Here is a 16933-nt window from a genome sequence, read left to right as displayed (position 1 = left end):
AGGTTTTGGTCAAGCTTGATAAAGATTCATGTATTAGTTGTTACGGTTTTTCATGTTTGATTCAATAAAGAAAAAATCATTTTCATACCACTCTTTTATTGAAGTGCTGCATTACTTCTTATTTTTGTGAAGTTAATCGAGTTTGGTGCAGTCAAGACTAACACTGTGAGTACTACTTCCTTTAACAAACTTAATGGATTAACCGTAAAAGAGCAGTGCTGCTCTCTACTTCAATTTTTCAAAGGTCAATCAGTATGCAAATAATGGCTATACAGTACTCAAGATGGATGGAATATAGAAGAATCCAGCACTCCAAACAATAAAGCTGATATCTTTCATTTGAAAGTAACAAACAAATCACACAGTGACATTTCAGTCTGATATCGAAGACCTTCTTCAGACAAAAACTAAAAATTCTAAATAAGAAAACATGTATACTGCATATGTGGGATATTACAACAGAATTTACATGATCAGGCTACATCATTAAAATAAAGCAGAGAGCAATAAGTTCTCTGGTGGAGCGTGCCGAAATTCTGAAGTAAACTCATTTATATGTATGTAATACACAGGTCCGCATAATGTATACATTACATAGAGGCTTAAAGCATTGTAAAAGTGTATTATCTTTAAATAAAATGCTCTATTATGATTTTTCATCATACAGAATAGATTCCTCTGTATTAGGTCTGTCCCACACGTCCAGATAATTCCGGTACCGGAAAAATCGGTACCGGAATTATCTGTGTCCGTGTGTCCATGTGCTTACATAGCACATCAGTGTGGCACACGTGCGGCAGCCGTGTGCTGCCCGTGTGCCTACTGAGGACCACACAGACCATGCAGGAGACAGCGCTACAGTTAAGCGCTGTCCCCTGCGTGCGGTGCTGAAGCCGGTATTCATCCCTTCTTCCCAGCAGTGTTCGCTGGAAAGAAGGAATGAATAATCTTTTTTTTTCTTTCCCCTTAAAAATAAAGTTTTTGCGTCCCCTCCCGCCTCCAATCCCCTGTGCGCCCCCCCACTTCCCTGCCGGGAAATACTCACCCAGCTCCAGCGATGTCTCCCCTCAGTGGCTGCAGCCTGTGCTGTGTGAGCGGTCACGTGGTCCCGCTCATTACAGTGAGGAATATGCATGAGAGGAGACATCGCTGGAGCTGGGTGTCGGTGAGTATTTCCCAGCAGGCAAGCAGGGGGGGCGCACAGGCGATTGGAGGCGGGAGAGGACGCAAAAACTTTATTTTTAAGGGGAAAGAAAAAAAAAAGATTATTCATTCCTTCTTTCCAGCGAACGCTGCTGGGAAGAAGGGATGAATACCGGCTTCAGCACCACACGCGGGGGGGACAGCGCTTACAGTAGCGCTGTCTCCTGCACGGCACACGGACTGCACACGGACAACATCGGTGTGCGGTACGTGTTATACACGGACCCATTGACTTTAATGGCTCCGTGTAATATGTGCACTCCCACGAACACTGACATGTCTCCGTGTTTTTCAAACGGACACACGGTCCATGAAAACACGCTGACGTGCAGAGACACATTGATTTTAATGTGTCTACGTGAGTCAGTGTCTCCGGTACGTGAGGAAACCACACGTACCGGAGCCACTGACGTGTGAAACTGACCTTAAATACACAAATGTACTACATAATGATATTAACCTTGTCTTCCTTGGCTACTGAGACTATGGTATTACTCTGACAATAAAATTGTAACATCCCCTGACAAAGACTGTTCCAGGTGACACATGTCATATTTTAATATGTTACATTTAACAAATCATGACTGACAGCATTAGTAGGAAATCCTCCCTTTATATCAACAGCGCCAGAGTGGTTCATCCAGTTTATTTAAAGACACGGATTCCTCATTGGTTACTGGTTTGGAGAGATACAAATCTAAGGAGGTTTTTGACTTAGAGATTACATCACAAACATGTAGCGGAGTGCGCATGTCTTGCACTATGACACAAGGACAAGGCAGAGATAGTTCTACTCCACCATCCCATTCTTTTGTTATTACTAATATTATGACTAATTACTACACTTAGCATTTTTTTCTCTACTTGTCATCTGTACCCAAGTAAAGTTTGTTAATCGTGGTCAAGCCCATGAATTATTTTATCAATGTCATTAATGTCTACTTATTATAAAAGCATAGTAAATATTCTGTCCATGACATGACTACATGTAAGTAAGCTTAATAAGTAATGAAGCTCCTGCTTAACGATGTATAAGGACCAGGCCCTACAGTGCAATCTCTTGTCTAACATCAGTTGCCTTGAGAAAAGGGTGATTATTGGAACACATTTAGTAAAAGTTAAAGTGACATGCTGATGTAGCATCATGAACTTTGAGAATCTGGAGCAGAGCCTGGGAGATCGGAGAAATTCCTTACAGGATGTGTTAAGATCCTAGGCTTCAAGTGAGTGCCCTAATTTATGTTAGCATAAACTTTCATTTGCTTTCTGCTTACATATACTAAAGGTAGACCTTATGTCTGCTTTTAGCATCAGCGTGGAATACTGTTGTCTTATATTCTAAAAAAATTAAAACATTTCAGGATCTTCTCTTTCTCATTAAAAAGTACAAAACAAACGGCACATGGAAGAAATACAGATTGCATCCGAGTGCTCCCAGTTTGTTCACTGACCCCCTGACTTTTTGGGGACCCAGTCTGCAAAAAAAAACAGTTATGTAAACAGCACCATATAATGTAAATAGATTTGTGTTTTATTCATAAAAATTATAGAAAAAACAGGTATGTGAAAAAGGACATGGCTGAAAGTGTTGCCACCCTTAAAATTGTTCCAGAAGATGAAGTACTTCTCCCTGAAAATTATCGCAATTACATGTTTTTTTATACACATTTATTTTGCTAGTGTGTATTGGAATAACACAAAAAAGAGAGAAAAAAGGCAATTTGGGCATAATTTCACACAAAACCCCAAAAATGGTTCAAATAAAATTGTTGGCACCCTCAACTTACTATTTGATTGCACACCCTTTGGAATAAATACCTGCAATTAATCGCTTCCTATAACCATTATCAAGCTTCTTACACCTCTCAACTGGAAATTTGGGCCTCTCTTCTCTGGCTAACTGCTCCAGGTCTCTCATACTTGAAGGTGCCTTCTCCTAACAGCAATTATAAGATCGCTCCACAGGTGTTTAATGGTATTTAAATCCAGATTCATTGCTGGCCTCTACAGAACTCTCCATGGCTTTTGTTTCCATCCATTACTAGGAGCTTCTGGAAGTATGTTTTGGGTCATTGTCCTACTGGTGGAACCATGACCTTGGACATTCCGAACCAAAATCCTTTGGTAATCTTCAGTTTTCATGATGTCTTACACACAGTAAAGGCACCTAGTGCCAGAGGGCAGCAAAACAACCCCAAAGCATGTCTGAACCACTACCATATTTGACTGTAGGTACTATATTCTTTTCTTTGTAGACCTCATTCCATTTTCAGTACACAGTTTTGTGGTTTTGCGTGAAAATTATGTCCAATTTTTCTTTTTTTCCTCAGTTTTTTTGTGTTGTTCCAATACACACAAAGGAAATAAACATGTGTATAACAAAACATGTGTAATTGCAATAATTTTCTGGAAGAAATATTTCATTTTCTGGAACAATTTCCAGGGTGCCAACACTTTTGGCCATGACTGTATATGTTACAAGTTACATATTGAAAGGCGATACTGTTTCCAGATGGTTGAGGGCCACATAGAATGGCATAGGAGTCACAATATCCTAAATTGGTAGGTAGCACATCACAATAGGCAATTCCTCCCTGATATACAAAGATCAAATATAACCTCATCTAGTAGCACAGGCAGTCCTTTACTTACGAACATCCAACTTATGATAAATATCACCTTGTTACATAAGGTGTTGAAATAAAATGACTAATACTCACCTAATAGCTCAGGTCTCCATCACCCAGCTGTTGGCTGCCAACCATCCAATTATGTTCCTTGTATCATCACATGCCGCATCTCTGGTCTCTTCACTATAGGCCCCTTCACTTTTTTTTGTAAGGTTGTGATTAGTGATGAGCGAATATACTCGTTGCTCGCTCGGGTGATCTCCTGAGTATTTATGACTCCTCAGAGATTTAGTAATAAATCACTTGGCACTCAAATGGTTTCTTTCAGATAAAAAAGTTTGTATACGTCCATAACGCATGAGAAAGGGTTGCAGGCCACAGATAGGCTTCTGAGTGAAGCCGGGGTTGATATTAAAATCCAACATTTTTGCGCTGACCTTCTTGATATGGTACTAAAAGAGAACTATTTTATGTTCCAGGACTCCTTCTACGTCCAGCAGCAGGGCACTGCAATGGGCTTGAATGTGGCGCCCCCGTTTGCGGTGGCCTACATGGCAGCCTTTGAAAAAGATTATGTCTATTCCCATCCACTGTTCATAAAACACTGTAAAATCTGGCGGAGGTATATAGATGATATTTTTTGTATTTGGGATGGATCCATCGAGTCACTTTTAACCTTTGACAGTCATATCAATAATATCTGGCCTGAATTGAAATTTACCGTACAACATGACACGAACCGCATTAGTTTTCTGGACACTCTGATCTACAAGGAGGAGGGGTTCTCACCAAAGCCAAATTTAAAACATCACAGGACAAATCCAATAAGGGTAACAAGAGAATTCCATTTGTCACTACCTTCCATCCTTTTTCTGGTATGGTACAGTCTACCATCAGGAGACATTGGAACATCTTAACTAAAAGCTATCCTCTTATTCCAGAATTTAAATCACCTTTTCTCTCATGCTTCAGACGTGCAAAAAATTTAAAAGACAGGCTGGTAAAAGCAGATGTAGGCCCAGATACAGCTCTCGCACGGTAAACTTTTCTCCAAATGCAGAGACGGGGTACCTTCCTGTGCCTAAATTGTTTACAATGTAACAATGTTCAAAAGGGTCCCACTGTGTCTCATCCGCAAACGGGTAAAGCCTTACCCATCAAAGGTTTTTACACTTGTGAGTCTACGTTTGTGATTTATGTCATCAAGTGCCCATGTGGCCTTGCCTATGTGGGTGAAACCACGCAGGCAGTCCGGGACAGGGTGTCCCAACATAAATCTTCCATCCGGTGCAAAAAAACTCATCTTCCTCTCCCTAACCATTTCATTGAAAAAAATCACAATATTTCCCAACTCCGATTCCAGGTACTCGAGCAGATAGATCCCTCAAGGAGAGGCCAGAATCGCGTAAAAATACTTAAAAGAAGGGAAGCGTTCTGGATTTTTACCCTGCAGACCCTAGAGCCTAAGGGACTCAATAGGGATTTTGATGTAGCAGCTTTTCTATAATATGTACCAATATGCGTCATTAGATTATATAGGGTTACATGTATGAATATGTAATATTTTCAAAATTGTAATTATGTTGTGCTTTCTCATAGAATCGATAGCTTCATAGCACGCACGTGACACGGGTGACGTAGCATGGCACTTTTTTATGGTACAGTATAGATGCACTTCTATAGGACCATTACCATGTTTTATTGCTCTGTTGGCATCTCTGTCTATTGTTCTTTTCTTGCTTTCACCTTCTTTATCTGTGGGGCTATTCCCTTTTTTCCTCCTTACACCTCCCTCCATTTAAGGGTTTAATTCATTATATTCCCTCTACCAGTTACAGCCACAGTTAGCTGCTTATCTGGCTTTGCTTAGTGAGCTCTGTATGAACAGCTCTATCCTCTGTGCGCAGCTCCCGGAGCGTTCCATTATCTAGTCTCCCCCTCTGAGTTATTTTCCGAGCTCCAGTGCGCAGGGTCACATGACCCTCTCACAGTGCTTCATAGACCCGGAAGTACCGGCATTAGACAGCGGCCCCCGGGACTACTCCACACAGCGCGACGGACCGGACGTCTATGAGGTAATGGCAGCACCTTTTATCTCTGGCCCCAGCCTGCACACCGCCAGCAGGATACTAATAGGAGCCTTTATGCTTCTCTCCTCAGCGCCATATGCAGCGGCGTACACACGCCCTCCTTCTCCCTTCAGGATCTGTGAGGTAATTTTTTTGCTCAGACCCAGTGCGTCACTAACTTAGGGTTTTTTCTTATGGTCCAACACACCTCTATAATTTTCCGCAGACGTTCCAGGTGTGCTTTCCATCCCGTGTTGCCTAGGCTTATATACCCCATTGTCCTATGTTTCCAGGTATTGTCCGGTTTTTCTCATTTTATCCCTGTTTATCGACTCATGTCCGTATTATAGTTTAGCCATAGTTAGATGGTACACAACGCTTTATCAAGACTCTTGGGAGTGACTGGACAGCTGGCTCTGGCTCGGTGGTTAAAAATAGGCATATTCCTCTCATTTTTCTGCCCCTAGTTTTCTACCTTTTCTGAACTTGTTCTATGTTGGTCTTTTATGTTCACATTCTCCAGTATCCATGGTAGTTACATCAGGGGGTGTAAGAGATACCTGTCTTTTGGCTCTCTATAAGCGTCCGGGGCTCACACATGTTTTCCAGTGCTACTTATGGACACGGTATTAACCTATATATCACGTCTTCATTATAGGTCGCTATTAGGTACCTTTGTGTACAGCACGGTACTCCAGCAACCGGATCACTATTGTACCCAGTATCCTTCAGGCCATATTGGCCACGGCCACATCTGGAGTCCTTCTACAGGGCTCAAGCTATTTGTCACCATGTTTTGTCTTTCTCTAGCCGTTTTTTCCTTACCAATTGTTCACAGCGTCAGCCTTTGATTCAGATACCTTCACGACTCACGGAACACCATCCTGGATTTACTCTGACCGCCACGGTTGTTCACTTTCTCTGCATCACATGATGGATGTATTCGTCATTACATACACCATGAATCCGTTATTCTCCTTTGTGCATCTTATGAAGGATTGTCGCTAATCTGTATTTGATATTTGTCTGTATTTCAGATTTGTTAAAGATATTTCTGATGAAGGTCTTGTGATTTGACCGAAAACGTTTAAATAATCTTTGAACTGGATGCACAAATAAATGGGATGTTCACTTTTTCATCTGAAAGAAACCATTTGAGTGCCAAGTGATTTATTACTATTGGATTGACGGGCTGGAAACCTGACTTGGGCACCACACAGGATCCTTGAGTGCCGTGTGTTTTGTCTTTATCCTCAGAGATTTAGTTTTCCTTGCCTCAGCTGGATGATTTATGACTGTTAGCCATCCTGAGAACATGTGGGGGTTGCCTGGTTGCTAGGGAATCCCCACATGTAATCAAGCTGTCTAGTTACCACAAATCATCTAGCTGCGTCAAGGAAAACTAAATCTCCGAGCATAAAGTCATAATATCTGAATCTCCGAGTTATAGTCATAAATACTCTGAGACAACCCAAGTGTGCTCTGGAAAACCCAAGCAACAAGTATACTCGCTCATCACTAGTTGTGATGTCATAACGTGACACACGACCTAATGATGTGCAGTGATCTCTAAGGACTAAACATGTCCAGAAGTCCTGGCCTATAGTGAAGAGGCTGGAGATGCATCATGCAATGGTGGAAAGAAAAGTACCGGGCAGCGAGGCGTCCAAATAGGTCAGTGATAAATAGGTTGAGCGAAACAGATCAGACAAATAAAAAAATCGGCAAAGTCGGGTTTCATGAAACCCGACCCGATCCTGGTGTGGGACCGGCCATGAGGTCGGCGATCTTCGCGCCAAAGTCGCGTTTCGTATGACACTTTCAGCACCATTTTTCAGCCAATGAAGGAGGACGCAGAGTGTGGGCAGCGTGATGACATAGGTCTCAGTCCCCACCATCTTAGAGAAGGGCATGACAGTGATTGGCTCGCTTTCTGCAGCGTCACAGGGGCTATAAAGGAACGTGCACGCCGACCGCCATCTTACTTCGGCCGATCGTAGCATAGGGAGAGGTTGCCGCAGCTTCATCAGAAGAAGGGATATAGTTATGGAGGGAAAATTAAGCCCCAAAACTACTTGTGCTGTAGCGATTTCCACTGTCCAACACCACCATTTGCTTGCAGGGACAGTGGAGGCTATATTTTTGTGCATCAGCTCTGTAGCTTATTAGGCTGCCTTATAAGGCTCCCTGATAGCTGCATTGCTGTTTGCACGCCGCTGTGCAAACCAACTGCTTTTTTAAAAGCAAAAATCCTGTTGCTTCTTTCTGCACAGTAATCTTGTTTATTTGTCCACACTTTTGTGTGCAGCAGTCCTTTTTATTGCTGCCATACTTTTCCTGAGATCATTGTAGGATGATTGAAATTGTACTACAGTCCTTGTATTTTTTCATATATCTTCCAGCTACTTTTTGCCACTTACATTGTGTTGCTTTATACACTGGGCCTGAGTTTTGGTTCAGTCTCCCCCCAAAAAAGTGAGATTCAAATTCTCACAAAGTGGATATACTTCTGTTCTGTTAGTTTGTCGTATATCAGCCAGCCACTTTCTGCCACTTAGATTGCGTTGTTATATACACTGGGCCTAAGTTGTAGTTCAGTCTCCCAAAAAAAAAGGGGAGATTCAAATTCTCACAAAGTGGATATACTTCTGTCCTGTTAGTTTGTCGTATATCAGCCAGCCACTTTCTGCCACTTAGATTGCATTGTTATATACACTGGGCCTAAGTTGTGGTTCAGTCTCCCAAAAAAAGATGGGAGATTCAAATTCTCACAAAGTGGATATACTTCTGTCCTGTTAGTTTGTCGTATATCAGCAAGCCACTTTCTGCCACTTAGATTGCGTTGTTATATACACTGGGCCTAAGTTGTGGTTCAGTCTCCCAAAAAAAAGGGGAGATTCAAATTCTCACAAAGTGGATATACTTCTGTCCTGTTAGTTTGTCGTATATCAGCCAGCCACTTTCAGCCACTTACATTGTGTTGTTTTTTGCACAGGGCCTCATTTTTTGTTCAGTCTCCCCCCCCCAAAAAAAACGGAGATATAAAATCTCAACACGTTTATATACACCTTCTACCTTGTTTTACAGTACCATATAACGGTTGTTATTTTGGTTAGATTTTTCAAAAAATGAGGAAGTCAGGTGGAAGAGGCCGTGGGCGGTGGTTGCGAGCTGTACTGATGGTGGTGGTGCATCTAGCACCTAAGGCTGGAGGTGTTGAGCCAGCGTCATCGTCTGGCTACACAAGGCCTCAAAGGCTCCCTTATCTGGGAGTAGGAAAACGGCTTTTAAAGCTGGAGCAGCAGGAAAAAGTTTTGGCTTTCCTTGCTGACTCAGCCTCAAGCTCTTTTGCCTCCTCTTCCGAAAGTTCCAAATATAAAAGCAGCGAGTCGTCAGTGGATGCTCCCGGTCAGGAACAAGATGTTTCCTTGTGTTCTTCACCCAAACCAAAAGTGAAGGATGCGTCAGGCGACACTACAGGTTACTCCATGGAGCTCTTTACACATACCGTGCCTGGGTTAGAACAGGAATTTGTTAACTGCCCATTACAAGATGAATCGGACATGGAGTGCACTGATGCACAGCCACAGCTAGATTATAATGCTGTTCCATTGACTCAGATCACTGCATTGCCCTCGCAGTGTACTGAGCCAGAATCTGACCCTGATGAGACTATGGTGCCCCGTCCTGAACGCTATAGCACCTTACACGGTGACACAGAGGAAGGTGCACATGACATTTAAGAGGAGGTGATAGATGACCCAGTTGTTGACCCAGATTGGGAGCCATTGGGGGAAGAGGGTGCCGCTGCCAGTGGCTCAGAAGTGGAGGAGGATGATCCGCAGCAGCCATTTACATCGCAACAGCTGTCATCTGGCAGCCCCGTATCAGGCCAAAAACGTTTGTCAAAAACAAAAACAGTTTTAGGACAGCGTGGCCATCTGGTGAAAGTAGCACAGCGTGCAATGCCTGAAAAGGTATTCCATAGCAGTTAGAGTGCAGTGTGGCAATTTTTTAGCCAAGATCCGAATGATCAGTCAAAAGTTATCTGTAAGAAATGCTCAAAGACCTTTAGCAGAGGGAAGAATCTTCAAAATTTAAATACAACATGCATGCTTAGACATTTAACCAGCATGCACTTGGAAGCCTGGACTAACTACCAAACGTCCCGTACCGTTGGTGCACCTGCTCAGAATGAAGGTAGTCAGCAACGCTACATTGCTTCCCTCTCTGTAAGCCCACCGGTTAGGACACCACCAGCAAATGTGGAGGTATCGTCGCAAGGCCAAAGCAGTCAGGGAATCACAAGGTTATTGGTAGGAAACAATGTATGTAGGCCAACATCGAGAATACCATCACCAACCCTCTCTCAATCCGCCATGTCCACCACCACCAGCACCGCTAGTTCCACCATATGCACCTCTCCAGTCCAGCTCACCCTACAAGAGACTCTCAATAGGAAAAGAAAGTACTCATCCTCTCATCCGCATACACAGGGTTTGAACGCCCACATTGCTAGACTAATCTCATTAGAGATGATGCCCTACCGGTTGGTTGAAAGCGAAGCTTTCAAAGCCCAGATGGCCTACGCAGTACCATGCTATGACCTACCCAGTCGACACTTCTTTGTGAGAAAAGCCATCCCAGCCCTCCACCAGCATGTCAAAGACCGCATTGTCCATGCACTGAGGCAATCAGTCAGTAGAAAGGTGCACCTCACAACAGATGCATGGACCAGTAGGCATGGCCAGGGACGTTACGTGTCCATCATGGCACACTGCGTTAATGTGGTGGAAGCAGGGTCCACAGAGGACAGCCATAGTGGGACAGTTCTGCCTAGCCCACTGTCTAGGAAAGAGTTGGCTGTGGCGTTCGCCACACCTCCTCCTCCTCTTCCTCCAGAAGCAAAAGCTCATCCACAGAGCGCAGTCGCACGACCACTCCATCCGCAGCTGCCAGTTTTGCAGTTTTGCACATGAGGTGTCCCATTATCGAACAGCTAGTGGTAAGCGTCAGCAGGCTGTGTTAGAAATGAAGTGTTTGGGCGACAACAGACACACCGCGGAAGTACTGGCCGAGTACTTGCAGCAACTAACTCAGTCATGGCTGGACAGTGTACATCTTGAGGCAGGCAAGGTAGTCAGTGATAACAGAAAGAATTTTATGGCTGCCATAGCCCTTTCAGAACTTAAACACATACCTTGCCTGGCTCACACCTTGAACCTCGTGGTGCAGTGCTTCCTCAAAAATTATCCGGAGTTACCAGCCCTGCTCCTGAAGGTGCGAAGACTTTGCTCGCACATCTGCCTGTCGCCCGTACACTCCAGCCGTATGCTGAATCATCAGCGATCGCTGAATCTTCCCCAGCACTGCCTAATAATTGACGTTGCAACAAGGTGGAACTCCACACTGCACATGGTTCAGAGGCTGTGCGAATAGAGGCGTGCTGTAATTAATTTGTGGGAGGATACACATACACGGGCAGGCAGTTGGATGGCAGACATGGAGTTGTCTGGTGTGCACTGCAGTGGTCGAAGCTCCAAGACCTCTGTCAAGTCCTTCAGTGTTTTGAGGAATGCACACGGCTGGTAAGTGCAGACGACGCCATCATAAGCATGAGTATCCCACTAATGCGTCTGCTGATGCAAAGTTTGACGCACATTAAGGAGCTAGCATCTGCAGCCGAGGAGGAGGGAAGCCTTGATGACAGTCAGCCATTGTCTGCTCAGGGAACTCTCCTGGATGAGGTGGCAGACGAAAAGGAGGAGGAGGAGGATGATGGGGATGAATATTTATGGGAGGAGGATGCTTCACAGGGGGCAATAGAAACTGGGGGCGTTGCAAGGTCAGGTACAGGGTTTTGCGGGACACAAGGGATGTTGATTTGCAAGAAAGTGCTCCTCAACCCAGCACAAGCAGTGAATTGACACCTGGAACATTGGCCCACATGGCTGAGTATGCCCTGCATATCCTAAAAAGGGACCCCCGCATTATCGAAATGATGACCGATGACCATTACTGGTTGGCCTGCCTCCTGGATCCACGATATAAAGGAAAATGACAAAATATCATGCCACATGAGAACCTTGAGCAAATATTGGCTACCAAACAAGCAACTCTTGTAGACCGTTTGGTTCAGGCATTCCCAGCACACAGCGCCAGTGATGGTTCTCACATGAGCCGTAGGGGGCAACATGGCAGAGGTGTTAGAGGTGCTAAAATCCAAAGTGGCGTTGGACAGAGGGGTTTTATGACCAGGTTGTGGAGTGATTTCGCAATGACCGCTGACATGACAGGTAGTGCTGCATCGATTCAAAGTGACAGGAGACAGCATTTGTCCAGTATGGTTACGAAATACTTTTCCTCCCTTATCGATGTTCTCCCTTACAGGTCATTCCAATTTGATTACTGGGCATCTAAAATAGACACCTGGCCTGAATTGGCAGAATATGCATTGCAGGAGCTCGCTTGCCCTGCTTCTAGTGTGCTATCAGAAAGAGTCTTCAGTGCTGCTGGTTCAATACTGGCCGAAAAAAGGACACGTCTGGCTACCCAGAATGTTGATGATCTAACCTTCATTAAAATGAACCAATCATGGATTTCAAATTATTTTGCCCCACCTTCTCCTGCTGACACTTAGCTTGCCTGAAAAATGTCTTGCTTTTGGCCTCCTCTTACTGACTTCTCCAATTCCGCCATTTGCAGCTGCTGAATGTCCCCCATAAGTCATTTTTATACCTCCCTAAATGGGCTGACTCCCCCCACACGGCCGTGGTCACCATCTTGCGCAAGCACCCGTGCGAGTGCCGTTTGCCTGGACAGGTGGGTGCACAAATTCTTGGGCGACGGCACTGGCACAGGGTCCCTCATAGTACAATGAAGTGTCTCTGATGGTGGTGGTACACAACCAACGTCAGACACACCGTCGTAATATGAGGGGCCCTGTGCCAGTACCGCCGCCCACGAGAGAGTGTTCCCCCACAGCTCGAACAGTGCTCTACCACTTGCAATACTTACCTCTCCCTGCTCCACCACTGTGTAGTCTGTACTGTTAAATCCTTCAATGGCACTGCCAATACAAATTTGTTGAAATGATAGATGGTAGCTAAAATATACAGGGGCCCTGGCCTCCATTTAGACCAGTTAATACTTTGCGCCTACTACCACTGTCTGCTACTCAGCAAATGAGCCCACCCCAGTACCTAGCTATGCCGCCTGTTTAGTCCTGTTACCAATTTTGAACTGCTTTTAGCCTACTTTTTTTATTTGGGCCTACTAACCGTGTCTGCGCCACTCATTACAGTTGTCCTCCACTGAACAAAGTTAGGCTGCCTGTTTAGTCCTGTTACCAATTTTGTACTGCATTTAGCCAACTTTTTTTATTTTGGGCCTACTAGCTGTGTCTGCGCCACTCATTACAGATGTCCTCCACTGAACAAAGCAATGCCGCTTGTTTAGTCCTGTTACCAATTTGAACTGCATTTAGCCTACTTTTTTTTATTGTGGGCCTATATCTGTGTTTCCTCCTCATCCTGCCCATTGCCCAGCCACTGCTAGATGAGTCTGCTGGTACATTGACCCAGACCACTACATTCCCCTTGCACTCTACACAGCCTGAATCTGACCCTGCTGAAAGTCAGGTTCCCCTTCCCGCATACTATACCACCTTAGATGGGTACAAGGAGGAAGGTGCAGATGAAAGTGCAGGTTTCTTCATCAGGTCCCCACCTGGCATACTCATAGGCGACGTCACTGGCACAGGGCCTCTCATAGTATTCAAAAGTGTCTCTGACAGTGGGAGATGCCACCCGCTGTCAAACACACCGCCATACTATGAGGGGCCCTGTGCCAGTGCCAAGTGCCAACGAGTGGGCCCCCCCTGCTTGCTCAGGATCACAGCACTTGCAAAGTTAAAATACTTACCTCTCCCTGCTCCACCGCCGTGACGTATTCCACGTTTCCTGGGCCCACGAAAATCTTGAGCCAGCCCTACCCCCCCACAACTTTAGCCAAATGACCTCCTGTTTTCAATGCCTAACTATTATTATAAAGTAAATTAAGATTGACAAACTTAAGAAATAAGAATTGATGTTTTTGGCATTAAAATGGGCACTGTAGGTGTTTTCCTGTCCTCCACTCACTGCCGACTTTGATTCCCCATTGACTTGCATTGGGTTTCGTGTTTCGGTCGGCCCCCGACTTTTCGAAATAATCGTCCGATTTCACCCGACCCGACTTTTGACAAAAAAGTAAAAGTCGCTCAACTCTAGTGATAAAGTCAGTATTAGTATTGGGTGATTTTTTGCTAGCCCTGTTACAACTTACATACAACCACTCCATATACCAGACCTCTGCCCTTCCCTAATAACTTCCCTTTCCAATATCACTGAAGGAGAACTTACTCACCTCCTTTCCAAATCACACCTCACCACCTGTGCACTTGACCCCATCCCTTCCCACCTGCTCCCCAACCTCACTAACATGCTCATTCCAGCCCTAACCCATCTCTTCAACCTATCGCTATCTTCTGGTACCTTCCCCTCTGCTATCAAACATGCCACCATCACACCGATCCTCAAAAAAGCTAACCTTGACCAAACTGCTATGCCCAGCTATCACCCCATATCACTGCACCCATTTGCTTCCAAACTCCTTGAGCAGCATGTCCATGCTCAATTTTCTTCCACCTCTTATCTAACTCTCGTCTTGACAACCTCCAATCTGGCTTCTGCCCCCACTACTCCACCAAAACTGCTCTGACAAAAATTACTAATGACTTACTCACAGCCAAAGCTAACAGACAGTTATCCATCCTCCTCCTTCTCGACCTATCCTCTGCTTTCGACACAGTCAACCACTGCCTACTGCCACAGATTCTTTTTTCCTTGGCATCAAAGGCCTTGCTGTGTCCTGGTTTGCTTCAAACCTTTCCAACAGCACATTTAGCATTTCCCACTCCCACACTACCTCCTCATCCCGCCCTCTCTCTGTTGGAGTCCCTTAAGGCTCTGTCCTAGGGCCCCTACTTTTTTCCATCTATACCCTTGGCCTAGGACAACTCATAAAGTCCCATGGCTTCCAGTACCACCTGTATGCGGACGACACTCAGATCTACCTCTCTGGCCCAGATGTCACCTCTCTGCTGTCCAGAATCCCTGAGTGTCTATCAGCCATATTCTCCTTCCTAAAACTCAATGTAGACAAAACCGGACTCATCATCTTTCCCCAACTTGCGTATCTCCCCTACCTGATCTATCTATTATGGTAAATGGCATCGCGCTCTCTCCTGCAATTGAAATCCGCTGTCTCGGGGTAACTCTCGACTCTGCCCTGTCCTTCAAGCCACATGTCCAAACTCTTGCCACCTCCTGTCGCCTCCAACTCAAAAATATTGCCAGAATCCGTCCCTTTCTCAGCCCACAATGTACAGTCATGGACAAAAATTTTGAGAATGAGACAAATATTAATTTTTCCAAAGTCTACTGCTTCATTTTTTCTAATGGCAATTTGCATATACTCCTGAATGTCAGAGTGATCAGCTTAACAGCAATTACTGTACTTGCAAAGTCAATATTTGCCCAGAAAATGAACTTTAACCCCCAAAACACATTGCAACATCATTGCAGTCCTGCCTTAAAAGGAGCAGCTAACATCGTTTTAGTGATTGATCCATTAACACAGGTGTGGGTGTTGATGAGGTCAGGGCTGGCGATCAATCAGTCATGATTAAGTAAGAATGACATCACTGGACACTTTTAAAGGAGGCTGGTGCTTGGTATCATTGTTTCTCTTCAGTTAACCATGGTTATCTCTAAAGAAACACGTGCAGCCATCATTGCACTACACAAAAATGGCCTAACAGGGAAGAGTATCGCAGCTACAAAGATTGCACCTCAGTCAACAATCTATCGCATCATCAAGAACTTCAAAGAGAGAGCTTCCATTGTTGTCAAAAAGGCTCCAGGGCGCCCAAGAAAGACCAGCAAGCGCCAGGACCGTATCTTAAAACTGTTTCAGCTGCGGGATCGGACTACCAGCAGTGCCGAGCTTGCTCAGGAATGGCAGCAGGCTGGTGTGAGTGCTTCTGCACGCACTGTGAGGCGGGGACTCTTTGAGCAAGGCCTGGTTTCAAGGAGGGCAGCAAAGAAGCCACTTCTCTCCAGAAAAGACATCAGGGACCGACTGATATTCTGCAAAAGGTACAGGGAGTGGACTGCTGAGGACTGGGGCAAAGTCATTTTCTCTGATGAATCCCCTTTTCGATTGTTTGGGACATCTGGAAAACAGCTTATTCGGAGAAGAAGAGGTGAGCGCTACCACCAGTCTTGTCTCATGCCAACTGTAAAGCATCCTGAAACCATTCATGTGTGGGGTTGCTTCTCAGCCAAGGGAATCGGCTCACTCACAGTCTTGCCTAAAAACACAGCCATAAATAAAGAATGGTACCAGAATGTCCTCCAAGAGCAACTTCTCCCACCATCCTAGAGCAGTTTGGCGCCCAACAATGCCTTTTCCAGCATGATGGAGCACCTTGCCATAAAGCAAAGGTGATAACTAAATGGCTCATGGAACAAGACATAGAGATTTTGGGTCCATGGCCTGGAAATTCCCCAGATCTTAATCCCATTGAGAACTTGTGGTCAATCATCAAGAGACGGGTGGACAAAAAAAAAAAAATTCTGGCAAAATGCAAGCATTGATTATGCAAGAATGGACTGCTATCAGTCAGGATTTGGTCCAGAAGTTGATTGAGAGCATGCCAGGGAGAATTGCAAAGGTCTTGAAGAAGAAGGGTCAACACTGCAAATATTGACTTGCTGCATTAACTCATTCTAACTGTCAATATAACCTATTGGTACTCATAATATGATTGCAATTATATTTCTCTATGTGATATAAACATCAGACAAACACTAATAAAAACCAGAGGGCAGCAGATCATGTGAAAATATAATTTTGGTGTCATTCTCAAAAATTTTGGCCATGACTGTACTAAAACTCTTGTGCATGCCCTCATCATCTCCTGCCTCG

General features: G+C 44.7%; 1 long non-coding RNA gene across 1 annotated transcript; it reads left to right on the top strand.

The window, feature by feature from the left end:
• The first annotated feature begins 5833 nt into the window (after nt 1–5833).
• Nucleotides 5834–7052, top strand: LOC138657630 (uncharacterized). The gene is made up of 5 exons (XR_011317100.1): nt 5834–5908; nt 5994–6046; nt 6129–6195; nt 6561–6623; nt 6741–7052. It is a non-coding gene; the product is annotated as an uncharacterized lncRNA (long non-coding RNA).
• The last annotated feature ends 9881 nt before the right edge of the window (nt 7053–16933 follow it).

This window comes from Ranitomeya imitator, chromosome 1 (genome assembly GCF_032444005.1).
Source record: "Ranitomeya imitator isolate aRanImi1 chromosome 1, aRanImi1.pri, whole genome shotgun sequence".
NCBI classification, from domain to species: Eukaryota; Metazoa; Chordata; class Amphibia; order Anura; family Dendrobatidae; genus Ranitomeya; species Ranitomeya imitator.
The sequence above is the reverse complement of the archived record's forward strand: the minus strand, read 5'-3'. Positions and strand labels throughout refer to the sequence as shown.